The sequence below is a fragment of the Spermophilus citellus genome, assembly GCF_964194105.1.
Source record: "Spermophilus citellus genome assembly, chromosome: 2".
NCBI lineage: Eukaryota > Metazoa > Chordata > Mammalia > Rodentia > Sciuridae > Spermophilus > Spermophilus citellus.
In genome coordinates, this window is record NC_138183.1 from 236888944 (window position 1) to 236905103 (window position 16160).

General features: G+C 37.0%; 1 protein-coding gene across 10 annotated transcripts in view; it reads right to left on the minus strand.

Moving 5' to 3' along the window:
- The window catches only part of PHF21A (PHD finger protein 21A), a 198057-nt gene that overhangs the window by 106912 nt on the left and 74985 nt on the right, over window positions 1–16160 (minus strand). The window lies entirely within an intron of this gene.

Genomic DNA, 16160 nt, shown 5'->3' on the forward strand with positions numbered 1-16160 from the left:
GGAAATAGAAAAAGAGGGAGCCCTTCCAAATTCATTCTATGAGGCCAACATCACCCTGATCCCGAAACCAGACAAAGACACCTCAAAGAAAGAAAACTACAGACCAATATCTCTAATGAACCTAGATGCAAAAATCCTCAATAAAATTCTGGCGAATCGAATACAAAAACACATCAAAAAAATAGTGCACCATGATCAAGTAGGATTCATCCCTGGGATGCAAGGATGGTTCAACATACGGAAATCAATAAATGTTATTCACCACATCAATAGACTTAAAGATAAGAACCATATGATCATCTCGATAGATGCAGAGAAAGCATTCGACAAAGTACAGCATGCCTTTATGTTCAAAACATTAGAAAAACTAGGGATAACAGGAACTTACCTTGACATTGTAAAAGCTATCTATGCTAAGCCTCAGGCTAGCATCATTCTGAATGGACAAAAGTTGAAGGCATTCCCTCTAAAATCCGGAACAAGACAGGGATGCCCTCTGTCTCCACTTCTATTCAATATAGTTCTCGAAACACTGGCCAGAGCAATTAGACAGACGAAAGAAATTAAAGGCATAAAAATTGGAAAAGAAGAACTTAAATTATCACTATTTGCAGACGACATGATTCTATACCTAGAAGACCCAAAAGGGTCTACAAAGAAACTACTAGAACTAATAAATGAATTCACCAAAGTGGCAGGATATAAAATCAACACGCATAAATCAAAGGCATTTCTGTATATCAGCGACAAAACTTCTGAAATGGAAATGAGGAAAAACACTCCATTCACAATATCCTCAAAAAAAAATAAAATACCTGGGAATCAACCTAACAAAAGAGGTGAAAGATTTATACAATGAAAACTACAGAACCCTAAAGAGAGAAGTAGAAGAAGATCTTAGAAGATGGAAAAATATACCCTGTTCATGGATAGGCAGAACTAACATCATCAAAATGGCGATATTACCAAAAGTTCTCTATAGATTTAATGCAATGCCAATCAAAATCCCAACGGCATTTCTTGTAGAAATAGATAAAGCAATCATGAAATTCATATGGAAAAATAAAAGACCCAGAATAGCAAAAGCAATTCTAAGCAGAAAGTGTGAATCAGGCGGTATAGCGATACCAGATTTCAAACTATATTACAGAGCAATAGTGACAAAAACAGCATGGTACTGGTACCAAAACAGGCGGGTGGACCAATGGTATAAAATAGAGGACACAGAGACTAATCCACAAAGTTACAACTATCTTACATTTGATAAGGGGGCTATAAGCATGCAATGGAGGAAGGATACCATCTTCAACAAATGGTGTTGGGAAAACTGGAAATCCATATGCAACAAAATGAAACTGAATCCCTTTCTCTCGCCATGCACAAAAGTTAACTCAAAATGGATCAAGGAGCTTGATATCAAATCAGAAACTCTGCGTCTGATAGAAGAAAAAGTTGGCTCCGATCTACAGATTGTGGGGTCGGGCTCCAAATTCCTTAATAGGACACCCATAGCACAAGAGTTAACAACTAGAATCAACAAATGGGACTTAATTAAACTTAAAAGTTTTTTCTCAGCAAAAGAAACAATAAGAGAGGTAAATAGGGAGCCTACATCCTGGGAACAAATTTTTACGCCTCACACTTCAGATAGAGCCCTAATATCCAGAGTATACAAAGAACTCAAAAAATTAGACAATAAGATAACAAATAACCCAATCGACAAATGGGCCAAGAACCTGAACAGACACTTCTCAGAGGAGGATATACAATCAATCAACAAGTACATGAAAAAATGCTCTCCATCTCTAGCAGTCAGAGAAATGCAAATCAAAACCACCCTAAGATACCATCTCACTCCAGTAAGATTGGCAGCCACTATGAAGTCAAACAACAAGTGCTGGCGAGGATGTGGAGAAAAGGGTACACTTGTACATTGCTGGTGGGACTGCAAATTGGTGCGGCCAATTTGGAAAGCAGTTTGGAGATTCCTGGGAAAGCTGGGAATGGAACCACCATTTGACCCAGCTATTGCCCTTCTCGGACTATTCCCTGAAGACCTTAAAAGAGCATGCTACAGGGATACTGCCACATCGATGTTCATAGCAGCACAATTCACAATAGCTAGACTGTGGAACCAACCCAGATGCCCTTCAATAGATGAATGGATAAAAAAAATGTGGCATCTATACACAATGGAGTACTATGCAGCAATAAAAAATGACAAAATCATAGAATTTTCAGGGAAATGGATGGCACTAGAGCAGATTATGCTTAGTGAAGCTAGCCAATCCCTAAAAAACAAATACCAAATGTCTTGTTTGATATAATGAGAGCAACTATGAAAAGAGCAGGGAGGAAGAGTAGGAAGAAAAGATTAACATTAAACAGAGACATGAGATGGGAGGGAAAGGGAGAGAAAAAGGAAATTGCATGGAAATGAAGGGAGACCCTCATTGCTAAACAAAATTACATATAAGAGGTTGTGAGGGGAATGGGAAAATAAACAAAGAGAGAAATGAATTACAGTAGATGGGGTAGAGAGAGAAGTTGGGAGGGGAGGGGAGGGGGGATAGTAGGGGTTAGGAAAGGTAGCAGAATACAACAATTACTAATAGGGCATTATGTAAAATTGTGGATTTGTAACCGACGTGATTCTGCAATCTGCATTTGGGGTAAAATTGGGGGTTCATAACCCACTTCAATCTAATGTATGAAATATGATATGTCAAGAGCTTTGTAATGTTGTGAACAACCAATAAAAAAATTAAAAAAAAATAAAAGTAATCCTGTTATGGTGGATTTTTTTCCATGCTGGAGATCAAACCCAGGGCCTCATGCATGCTAGGCTAGTGCTTTATCCCTGATCTACATCCCTCTCTAGCCCTGTTAAAGTGGAATTTTGAATGATTTTATTCACTAAAGTAGGAGGCAAATAAAAAAAAATCAAAATGGTAAAATTTTTATTAGATTAAAGTGAACTTTGAATTTTAAAAAGCAAAATAGATAAAATAGGGAAGTGGCATTCCAAAGTTGTGGCTTTTAAATTATAAAATCACACCAGTTCACACAAAACCAATCAATAAATGAATTAGAGTAAACCTCTTTTCTTTAGTATTTTTATAATCTTATATTAGTTTTCTAATCCACTCTAAATTTTTTCTTGAGTATGACGTGAAACAGAGGTAAGAGCACAATACAACCAAACTGTCTCTTCCATTCCTTGCAAGGTCCCTTGTGGCTAGGCTAGTGGCTGTGTTACCTATCTTTTGGGGAGAGGCTTTCTTCTCACCACCATCCTTTCCCTAATCTGCACATCCAGATCTAGACACACGTGCACCCAAAGAAACCACCATGCAACAATAGGTAGGAGTCTGGCAGCATCCTGTCTCCCTGGACACAGTGACTGCTCTAGGCCTCAGACAGGGAAAGCAGGCATGTGACCCAAGCCACACAAGCCAAAGCACCTCCAGGGGATTTTCAGCATAGAAGTGAAGCTGGAGAGAGTGTTTTTCTTCAAAAGGTGACAAAGCCTGGAAGCTGCTGAGGGCTACATTCTCTGCCACATGGAGTTAGTCTATCATAGGAGAAAATAAAGCAAAGCATCTAAGATATAAAAGAAAGAATATCTTATCAGCTTTTTAGTCTGTAAGGACTGAAGAGGTTTGTTGCTGCTTGCATTTTGGAGGGGATACTGTGCAATAATTGTCTCCTTTCTTGATAACAAATATCCTTCAATATATTTATTTATTTGTTTACTTATTGGCTTACGCTAGAGTTAAATCTCCAACATGCAATCAAAACAGTCCTGACCAGGAATCTCACTTAATACTTTTCCCAAAGTGGATACCAATTGTTTTATACCACTTAAAATTAGATAATCCATTTTTTTCTCTACTGATCTGAACTATTACCTCTATTATAATTAAATTTCAATTTATATGAAAGTTTGATTTTTTGGTTGTTCTGTTCAACTCATCTGTTCCTTGCCAGCATTGTACTGTTTCACCAACTATAACTTTATAGTATGTTTTGATACAACTGACTACAGGTACTGGCTGACTACATTATGTAGTGTAAGACACAGAGAATATTATCCCCTGCAATAAGCAGATGAAGTCCTGACTCCCATGGAGTTTAAAAACTAGAAGCAAGAAAAGATAAGTAAATAATTAGGGATAAAATATAACAAATGTTAGATTACAGGGAATAGGGTGCACTAGATGAGCATCCAACCGCTGGACCTAATCTAGAGGTCAGCAGAGAAAGCAGCTTCCACATTGAGACTTTAAGAGTGTGAGTTCACCAAGGTAGGGAGGTGAACAGTGACTCAGAAAAGAGAATAAGTTCAAGGGCACAGAAGGACCAGGGTCCATTTAGATAGGGAGAAGTCCAAAAATGAAAGAATGGAGTGAAGGAGAGAATGGACTAGAGAGAGGCTGCAAATAGGTGTGCATTGTGTAGGGCTGTGAACCATGATGAGACTCTGGATTGGGTCCTGAGCAGTGAGAAGTCATTGAGAGGAGTTGAGCCTTGACTCAGATTTCCACCTTTGAAGATTAACTCTAGGTACATTAATTAGAAGACAGGAAGACTGGAAGCAAAGAGGAAGGCAGACATTCTTAATAATCCAGGTAAGAGGCAATGGTGCAATGTAAAGTAGTGATTATGGACAGAGAGGGTTAACAGAGATTAAGAAGAAAATTGGCAGGAAGTGATGACAATTCTGGAAATGAGTGAAAGGGAAAAATCGAGGTTGGCTTTCAAAGTCAAGGAAAACATTCAATCCTCATACAAACAAAGACGTTGTGTCCGCCAAAAACTAAAAAATAAAAATATTAAAAATTCTCAAAAAAAAAAAAAAACAAAAAACCCTATCTGGTAAGTATCTACATGTACACTGTTCTAGGCTCTTGAAGGAAATAAAGGAGGTATCTGTGCATCTTAAGAGCTTTCCATGTGGAGAGACCAGTGTCACAAAGACCTAAGGTGGGAGCAGACCTTGATTATTTTAGTAGAAGTGGTAAAAATCACAATCATAGAGAACATCATGGACAACATGTTGGAGAAGAGAGAATGTGTCCAGTTTGGGACACACTGAGTTTGAGGAACCTGTAGGGCAGTCAAGTGAAATTCAGTGGGCAGCAAAATTATGAGTCGGGCCAGAAATCTAACATTCCTCTTTATTCTTTTTCAATATTTCCTTGGCTATATTTGGGTGAACTTTAGATTCAATCTGCCAAGTTCCCCAAAATAACCAATGAAATTTTGAATGGTATTATAGTAAATTTATAGAATTCAAGAGAATTAACTTCTTCAAAATGTTGAATCTTTCTACCCAGAGAGAATGTACAGATATTCATTTATTCAAATCCTTAAGTAAAGATAAAGATACAGGTATTACACACTTCTTGTTAAATTCATTTCTATCTGCAATCCCAGCGACTTGAGAGGCTAAAGCAGTTAGGACAACAAGTTCAAGATCAGCTTCAGCAACTTAGTGATAAATAAATCAAAAGCACTGGGGATGTAGCTCAGTGGTGAAGTATACCTAGGTTCAATACCCTCCACCAGAAAAAGTTTTATTTTTAGCTTTTAAAAGGTTTCTTTCTATTATGACTAGACAATTTCTTTCATTACTCTTTTCTCACAAAGTACTGATGATTAAAGGAAAGTTTTGGTTTTGATTTTACCTTATATAGAGAACACCTGACTCCCATTAGTTACACTAACACTCATCTATTTTCCTGGCTTCTTTAGGAAGACAGTCATGTTATCTTCAAATAATGACAATACACATCTAATCTTCCAACAGTACTTCTCATTTCCTTGTCCTATGTTATTGCATTGGTAGACTACCCAGAACACACTCTCTTTTTTCCTTGGTTAGTATAGCTAAGTTTGTTAAGTTTGATGATCTTTTCAAAGAACCAACTTTTGGCTTCATCTTACCTATCTTGAACTCCAACTAATTTGGACCATATCCTTATGCAAATCTTTTCAGAAAGGCTATATTTATAGTACATTTAGTAAATACAAAATGTCTTTTACACTCACACCAAAATGATTATTTTCCTAAGAATAAAGTTCTAGTATCAAAATTTTATACTTTCAGAATATAGTTTCATTACCTTCTAGAATTTAGAGTTATTGATGACAAATAAAATGCTTATCCAATTCTTATTCTTTTATGAGTAATTTTTTGGCTATTATTGTTGAGTAGTAAGAAGACTGTGGGATTTTTCTCTTTACTTAAGAACTTAAAATTTTTAGCAACAGGATGAACCTTTTTTCCGGTGAATAATCTTGTCTGCTATTCAGTTAAGAGCTTTATCACAAGACCTGAGGCTTTTTTCAGTTCAAAATTTTTTCTTCTGTAACATCTTTGATTATCATTTCTCTTTTGAAACTCCTATTATATGAGTTTATTTCTTAAATCTAGTATCCATGTTTTATTTTCTCTCATATTTTCCATCGTTTGGATTCCTGCTTCAGTATGTTCTAACTCAACTTCTTGCAGGGTCCATTCTATTCTCCACCCACTCTACTGGGTTTATTATTGGAATACTCCTATTTCATTCTTTCAAGAACTATTTGCTTTGGTATGATTTTGTTTTGCTGGGTACTGAATCCATGCCTTGAGCATGTTAGGCAAACACTTTATAACCGAGCTATATCCCCAGTCATCAAAAACTATCTGGTTGGGCTGGGATGTGGCTCAAGCGGTAGCATGCTTGCCTGGCATGCGTGCAGCCCAGGTTCGATCCTCAGCACCACATACAAACAAAGATGTTGTGTCTGCCGAGAACTAAAAAATAAAAATATTAAAAATTCTCAAAAAAAAATACCCTATCTGGTAAGTATCTACATGTACACTGTTCTAGGCTCTTGAAGGAAATAAAGGAGGTATCTGTGCATCTTAAGAGCTTTCCATGTGGAGAGACCAATGTCACAAAGGTGGGAGCAGACCTGACATATTTAAGGGCCAGCAAGGAGCCCCAAGTGGCTGAAGCAAAGCAGGACATAAAGATGGGTCATGAAGAGTTACAAGAAAATGTGAGGGCTTGTCTTTATTCTGAGGGTAATGGTAATAAAAGGTTTTCACTGATGAAATTATAACATCTCAAATTTCACTGAGAATAATAATAAAAAATTTTAAATCTGATCTCCTGTTTTCTGCATTAGTTGTTGGAGTAGAGGTAGTTAGGCAACATGTTTTGATTGCTCAACTTTAATCCCCACCTTCAATCGGCTGAATCTCTTCACATAACTAGTAGTTTTTCTTGTCTTCTCAGAGTTACAAATAAAGGGTTAACTAAGGTAATAAATGTAAGACATAAAGCTCCAGAACGCTTTGTCCCAGGCATAGGAAATATACAAGGAAGTCTGGGAACATCAGGTAAATACAGGGTCCACCTTGAAGGAAGCAATTCTTGGTGATTTTATTGTATTATTGTCAGGAAGTAGTGCAGGTGTCAGCACGAACAGGTTTAATTTAAACCCAGAGTTCTGTACCCTAATAGTCAGATTCTTCATATGAATAAATAGTTTCTTAAAAATTGGGACAGTCAGGCTCAATTATGGATCTAGAAAGACTAAATTACCTTTCTGAGCAATAAAAACAAAAGGTCAATATTATAAAGAGCAAACAAAAATTACAGATCACTATCAAAATCTCAGTCAAAATTGCACAATCTGCAGCTTTCTAGAGTCCTTGACTAAAGTCAGAGGAAATAATTTAAATTTTTCCCTATGATTAAAAATATCTGCATGAATGAAAACTACTAAGTGCTTACCAATCTGTTTAGTTTTCTGCATCTTTCCAAGACTTTCAAGCAACACATCTATGGAAAAAACCCTCAAATGAGTTTACTCTATTTGATACAAACAGCATTTTTTAGGGGGGGGGGAGATTAGGCTTTTTATAAGCACATGTAGCTGAAAATGTTCCAGCACAAGAATTTAACCTTCCATGTCTCTTTGTGCTGGCTTCGGAGTATGAACTATACCATATATAAGGTTACTAGATGTGGTTTCTTCTGAATAATCTCTGGCAAAAATCCCAAATGACTTTTCACTCTAGTATTTCAGTGAGTAGAAAATAACACATGTCACATAGAAAATGAAGTTTCATTAAGTATAGTGGTCCCATCTCAGTGGAGAATGGAGGAAGGATGGAGGCCAGGTAGGGTGTTGGTGGAAGGGAATACCAACACTACAGTGATGACACACAAATGATAGTTATAAATGCAGAAATTGCATTATATAGACAATAAGGTTTTTAAAAGATTCTTCAATTCCAAACAGTTTAGCAATCTAAGAAGAGATAAAATTTGCATAACAACTTTTTAAAAGATGGGAAGTGTAGGAGCTTGGGGCTCTGTAGTCTTGTACAATCTAAAATGATGAGAATAAAATAGTGAAGTACCCATTAATGTGATATGTTAGAAAATCAGTGTTTAGCAACTAACACAGTCTAGGCTGCTGCAAAAATTTTATGTACTGAAGGACTGTATTAAGAGGTCCTGCTGGTAACAAACACTTGCTCACAGATTATTCCTGAAGTATTTTATACAAAATTGCATACTACAGTAGAGAAAGGAGGATTCTGCATATGTTCAAATTTAAATACCATTGCATTTTTTTCTTTTTCTTTTTTTAAAGAGAGAGTGAGAGAGGAGAGAGGAGAGAGGGAGAGAGAGAGAGAGAGAGAGAGAGAGAGAGAGAGAGAGAGAGAGAGAATTTTTAATATTTATTTTTTAGTTCTCGGCGGACACAACATCTTTGTTGGTATGTGGTGCTGAGGATCGAACCCGGGCCGCACGCATGCCAGGCGAGCGCGCTACCGCTTGAGCCACATCCCCAGCCCTGCATTTTTTTCTAATAGCTCTGATTCTCTCTCATGAATTGATAATTTAAATAGCAAAAGCCCAGGAATAGCTCCCCCTGTCCTCTTTAGTTAAATATAAATCTATTCGCCCTTGGATGTACAACAACACAGCTCAGAAGACCACACACACACAAACACACACACTCACACTCTTAAAATGTTCCTATCTAGCCAAGTAAGAGGGTCCCAGTTAGCTTCATCCTCTGTTGAGGCACTAGATGCCTATGCAATACACAGGTCTCCCTCGTGGACTTTACATGGTGAAGATAATACAGCAAGCACCAACTACATGTACTTATTTTTTTTCCCCCTTTTTGAAAACATGTACAAAGGTGTAACTACCTATTCCTCTTTCCCCCCAACCCCCCATAGTGTCAAACATAGATACAGAAATAGTTATCTTTTCAAAACTGAATTCTCTCAATACACAGGCGTGCTCCCCCAACCCCGTTCTCTGCCCCAGATACTGGGGATTGAGCCATATTTAGTCTGTATGACTGTTGCAACTTTGGGAGACTCTATTACTGCTTGATCTGGTCTAGGATGAGGTACGGGATGGGTCATGGATACATCATACAACTGGACTGAAACCACTGAATGGTTTTTGTAAACGCTGGGAAATGAAGAGTCTGGTGATATGTATTCCATTTATCCTAGATAAGTCACCTGAACACTGTCAATTTTATATACATTCTAGGTCTAAGACATGGCACTACAGTATGAATGTTGCATCCTTCCTCCAAGATAGATATGTTGAAACCCAATCTCCAAGGTGACAATATTAAGAGATGGACCTTTAGGAGGTGATGAGGTCATGAGGGAATTAGACTTCTGCAGTCTATACGAGTTTTGTTATAGCAGCCCAAACAGACTAAGACACATGGTGGTCAGGATCTCCAGGTCTGTTTCTACTTAATACCACCTATTATTCTAACCCTCATCCTGCTATCTGACCCTTCTTTTTCCATAAAAGGTATTTAAAATTTTAATTCTATAAGAATTTATAAAAATTACATCCATGTTTAAATGCCATTTTGGACTTCAGGTAGAAGTAAGAAGCTCAATCAATACAGAGTACACTTTAAATAATCACTAAGCTGAAATAAATAACATGGGAATAAGATTCACAAACTAACAATGATCCCGTTCTATCCAAAGACTGCTTTCAAAGGTCCAAATATAAAAACAAAACAAATTTATGCAACTGTGGAATCTGTTCTGAAATATCATGCTTCAGAAGATATAGGGTACTGCAGTTTACTTATATTATCACCTGTATCATTTGTCTACATATAAAAGTCTTTTCTCAAACTAATCCTTTCTGGTTAACATAGAACATTCTACACCCAGAAAAGCAAACAGCAAGGCAAATAAGACCCGTATCATAGTCTATTAGTTATTAATATCTACAATGCTCTCTTCTTCCACCAGCCTAGTGAAGCTCTGGCCCCTGAAGTGATAAAGATGAGCTCTGCCAAACTATTTCCCATCTCTAAGGCTATATTAACACATTACAAAGTGCCAAAAGGGCCATTAAAAAAAAAAAAAACTGACCCACTTTTAGAAGTCAGCAGCTTTTTCCTTCTGGTGAAGTATGAATATTTAAATCAGTCAGACAAGTCAGGGAGCAAACATTCTACCCTGAATGTAATGTGTGCATCCCGGGCTCGAGCTAAACGGATCCCGCTGTCATATACCAACATGGAAATGAATGCTTGCTGAGGACTCCAGAAGGGCAGTTTCCTAATCATTTCACTGCCTTTCATATTTGGAGTTCCACATTTGGATGTGAGAGCAGAGACAATAAAACACAGATCACAGCAACAGCTTTAAATTATATACTTAATGATTTATATCAGGCATAATATAATTTGGTTTGTAGTAAATCAAACAAACTGGGGGAAGGTTAGGATTTTGGTTAACTGCTGTAAATTTGTTTTTACCTTCATCATACAGTAACAATGCATTAAAGGAGTACTACATTTGAGAAAATGGTAAACCCATCAAAATAAATTGATTTGAATCAAGTTTTAAAATGAGACAAATTATAGCAACTATCAATATAACACAAGACAGAGAAAAACAAACTGGAAAATAAATCACACTACTACTTATTCAGAGTATAGCTATCGGAATCTTGTGGTTTGGTTGAGAAGACATTATTACATCAAAATGTATCTTAAGTGAGTAGAAAAATAAATATCAGAAAACTCACTCTAAGGTAAAAGATGTAATTGGAAACTTGAGGATCATGTGATCCTACTCAAATCTGTAATTATAACTTGCAAGATAAACTCCCAATCTTTACACTGCCAGGACTCCCTGCTCTACTAACTTTCCTTTCCCATCTCCCTGTGGATCTATGGCATATTTTATTTTCCAAACAAACAGTATTTCTAAGTAATGATCTAATCTCACCACAGGTAAGTGCAGGATTACTCTTATTCCCTTAGATAACCCCAGAAGAGGATGCAAGGTTATTAACCAATGTCACTTCTGCAACAGCTATCCAAACTCTTTTCAACATTAAACCTGTGCTCTCACTTTTGAATATTTTTATTTATAGGCAAACAGGTCAAGATTTCACAATGAGGAAACAAAATTCTGTTTAAGGGAAAAACCCTTGCTCTCTCAACTACAACTTGAATTTAATTCCCTGAATACTGTTTTGTCAACATATCCACAAAAAGCAAATAAGCCCCAAACCCTCATTTCCTCCATATACATATACTCATCCCACTCTTCAAATGCTAAAGAATTCCATTCAAATGATAGGTACTGATCAAAGCTTTCAAAGCAAGTCCAGCTGCAGGTAAGGGACGGTGTGACTCCAGTACCAGGCCCTATCATAACTATTTTGGCCTGTTTTTGTCTACAAATACTTTTTATGAAAAATTTCCAGCATATAGCAAGGTTTTTGTGTTTATTCTTCTTTACCACATTGGTACCTACATCCCTGCTTTGGCTCCTGTGATCATTCCAGTCTTTATGCCTCTAGATCCAGGACCTGCCTGGGTTCCCACACTTTCCAGGCCCTCCTCCCTTCTCATTATTTTTACCACATGCTAACTCTTTATTATGTACTGTCCTATTCTGCTGTGTGTGTTTATTTACCCCTTCTAAAGATTATAAGCATTAGTACATGTCACTGTACCAGATATTAACAAAAGGAAGGGCTGACAAAATATTTCCTGGTTGATAGGTTTTATATAAAAATACATAGTAGAGGGGCTAGGCTCAATGGAACAGCACTTGCTTAGTATGTGTGAGGCACTAGGTTCAATCCTAAGCACCACATATTAAAAAAAAAAAAAAGTCCATTGACAACTACAAATTTAAAAAATACATAGTCAAAGTTTGATAAGGAAATTTGGGGTAAGAGGAGAGAGAACAGAGAGGTTGCCTGTTTTACCAGCTGATATTTTTAAGATTCCACATTACTCCAGGCTAATTACTTGCTATATTTTACCCAAATAAGCAAGTTAGAAATTAAAAAGAAAATCAGAACTCCCTAAATATGCATTTTATGTTGTAATCCTAGTAAACAGAGTCACAATAAAGATTCAAAGCACTACAGAATATTTTAAAAAAGAGTAGTTAGAAATCAAAATTTTCTTATCTAAACATAGTTAAATAAAAAAGGGCAGGGGCCTAACATCAAATGAAATAACCATCTAGCTGTTCTCTAAAAATGTAAGTTTGTAACTTCTGGAAAGCTCCTCTTGCCTTCTTGTGAGTTCCTTAACTCCTCCTTCTGTAATGAGGATATGACAGTTACATGTTTTAGGAAGGAGACTCTGATCATGGGTTACCTTTCTAGGATGTGGTCACCCCAGAAATGAGAAGAAACTCCTCTTTGGGTTGGACCCTGTGGCCCATGAGTTCACCACTGCTCTGTTTTCTTGCTTACAGAGATAAAAGAGTCATATTAAAACTCAATACATTTGGGGAGGAAAAGATAAAAACACAAAAAGGGCTTGTCTTATCTTCAGAAATGCAATTCTCAGCTTTGTGAGCTCTGGCATTCAGCTAGCCAGATTACCAAGCTTATTTAAAAGCTGAAGGCTTTACCCCAACTCCATCTTTTGCTATTTTCAGGGTCTGTTTCCGTAAGGGCGCCGAGCTTATGTCCATGTGCTTCACTCAATTCACACACATCAGTGAACAGCAGCAGCAGAAATCCAGGTCCACAGCAGGCAGTTTAATTAACTGTACGCAGGACAGTGCCAGCAGCACGGGGGCCCTCTCTCCTATGGGGCAGCACACCAACAAAGTTGAAACAAGGGAAACGCACTTCTCAAGAGAAAAAAGTGTTTCCCCATCTAGCAAGATCAGAAACCAATACGGCAAAGGAGAAACCAAAAAATAAAATATAACAAACCCAAACCAGAAAATCTCTCCAGGACAGCGTCAGGAAGAAACTAGAGTTTCTTTTAATACAAGGTAATAAAAAAGCCGGATTTTAATGCTTTCCAGTGTTTGGGTCAGGCTTCACCCTGCCTTCTATTAGAAGCTACTCTAAGGCACTCTCGCCACAGCCTTTCTAATCATCTTACACCTTCCCCTCATATATACTCTGTCAAAAGGAGTGGCAATGGGACTAAGCCATAAGACAAAAATCATATCAAATGATGAGGGTAGAGGTGAAGACTGAGACTGTAATCTAGATGCTCAATGAGCATTCTATGTACAAACACACGTTAAAACTCAACAACTTGGAGAGGGTCTGGACAAATGAGGGCCATTTACAAATACTGTCAAGGATTTCTCCTGTCTACATAGCAGATGCTCAGTTGTCACCACGCCCTGGAGTGAATGTCCAAAAGTGTATATTCAGGAGTTTCGAACTGTCTTCCAGTCTGGATCTGACCACAGGTCAAAATAAACAGCTTTTCTTGGATAGAGTTTAAGCTAATCTAAAGTGATTCAGAAGGGCTATCTGAACATTTGTTTCAAGTGTAACTCATAGATAATAAATGTAATTGACCAAATAAATATCACTAGGGACAAATAAATGAGCAATTGGTATAGTATAGACCCAACCTGAGATAAAGGCTTCAGGCAAGGTGTTTCACTCTAGCTCCTCTGACATCAGTTCCCTATGTAACTCACAGGGATGTAAGGAGGACTAATTTGATAATGTGTGTAAAATGCTTTGAGTTCCTTAGAGAAAAGTGATATTAATAGTTATTATTACATCCTACTGAAGTTTTGAGGTTGAATAATGTAAAAGAAAGAGAAAAACAATCCTCACTGATGGCGTATTGTGAAGCATTTTTATAGCCTGGCAAGATGTTTCAAAATTGTCTTTTATTAGTCCTTACTAGGAAATATTTGTAATTCCTATATCTACATAAAGAAACTAAGAGAAGAAAGTAAGTGACTTTTCATAAAAAGCATTATTATCTCTATTTTTCCAAAAACGAAAGCAGGGCAGAGAAGTTGAGTGACTTCTAGTGAAGGCAAGAAGTAGAAGAGTTAAGCATAATTAGGAATCTGAAGCCAAATGTGGTGTGCATATCTGTAATCCCAGCTACTTGAGAGGTTGGAATTGAAGGATTGTAAATTGGAGACCAGCCTGTGCAACACAGCAAGACCCCCATTAAAAAAATAATAAAAAAATAAAAATACATCAAGGGTCACTAATATTTCTTTGCACTGTTCTGACAAGAAGATAGTGACTAGCAATCAGAAAGTTTAAGATTAAACATTTATTCTACCATTTCCTGGTTGTATAATCTTGAGAAGCCACTTCTTTATGTGTGTCAGCTTCATCAGCACAGTGGGGTCAGTGGGGTCAAATTACAAAAAGCATATGAAAATCCTGGGCAAACAATGGCACACTGTGCAAATAATAACGTTATAATTATTATTTATTATTAGGTTGGTGATATTGAGAATATGGGTTCTCTTTAGCTACTGTTCCCTCAGACCAAATGACATATGTAGTACATTTTAAAAACTGCTTTATTGAAATATAAATCACATAACACACAATTCACCCATATTAAGTATACAGTTTAGGGTTGGGTATATAACTCAGTTGGTAGAATGCTTGGCTTGAATGCACAAGGCCCTGGGTTCAATTCCCAGCACCAAACACACACACAAATAATAATAATAATGTTTTTTGACCCTATTCAGAGTTGTACACCCATAATGCAATCACTTTTAGACTATATACATAACCCCAAAAAGAAACCCTGAACTTCTCCCAATCCTAGATAAACATTAATCAGCTTTCTATTTCTATAGATTTATGTATTCTAATTCTAAACATTTAATATAAATGGAAGCATACAACATGTGGCCTTTTATGACTAGCTTCTTTTACTTAGTGCAACATTTTCAGCCATGCTGTAGCATGTGTCAGTACTTCATTCCTTTTTTACTGCCAGATCATTTTCCACTGCATGGATATACCATGTTTGTTTTTTTTTTTTTTTTTAACCATCTATCTGTGGGTAGTTTCTATTTTTTGGCATATTTTTTTCTATTTTTATGAATAATGCATCTATAAATATTCATGTGGGAGTTTTTGTTTGAAAATGTTTTCCTTTTTCCTGGGAACATACCTAGGAGCGAAACTGCTGAGTCAGATGGTAGCGCTATACTCACTTTGTTGATAAACTGCCAGACACTTTTCTAGATGGCTGTACCATTCACATTCCCACCAGCAATGCCTGAAGGGAAGATTATAAAAGGGAAACTATAGAAGATAGATTACTAAGTGCCTAATCAGGGAATAGTTAAACTAATTATGTTATTAACAACTTATACCACTGACAATAAGGATGACAGTGCTTTACAATAGGATTCAGAATTGGGAGACACTGGCCATCACAAAATTTTCCCCTTTTTCTAACCTCTTTGCTTAGGCCCAGGCATAGGCCTAGACCAAAGCAATGCAAGCAGCTTTTTAGACTCAGACTAACGTTGTTCCTACCTCTAATAAAATGTAATAGAGAATCTGCAGTCAGGCTTTGAAAGTCCTCTATCATTTCTCAGATCCAAGTCCAGGTGGTAAAATACATTTTTTTTAAGTCTTTAGATTTGCTGTGTAAAATTTATAAATTCTTACATGGCAGGTCCTCACCATTTCCTCTGGTGTACCAGGCTGCCCTGGCCAAATACATGCATTCAGTAGAGGTCAAGCATAGGCTAGCTTCAACACAGTGTACTGCTGACGTACAGTGGCACCTGTAAGCCAAACAGAACCAGTAGAGGGAAACAGATGGCTTCTAAAAGGGGAACAGAAGAAAAACAGAAGGTC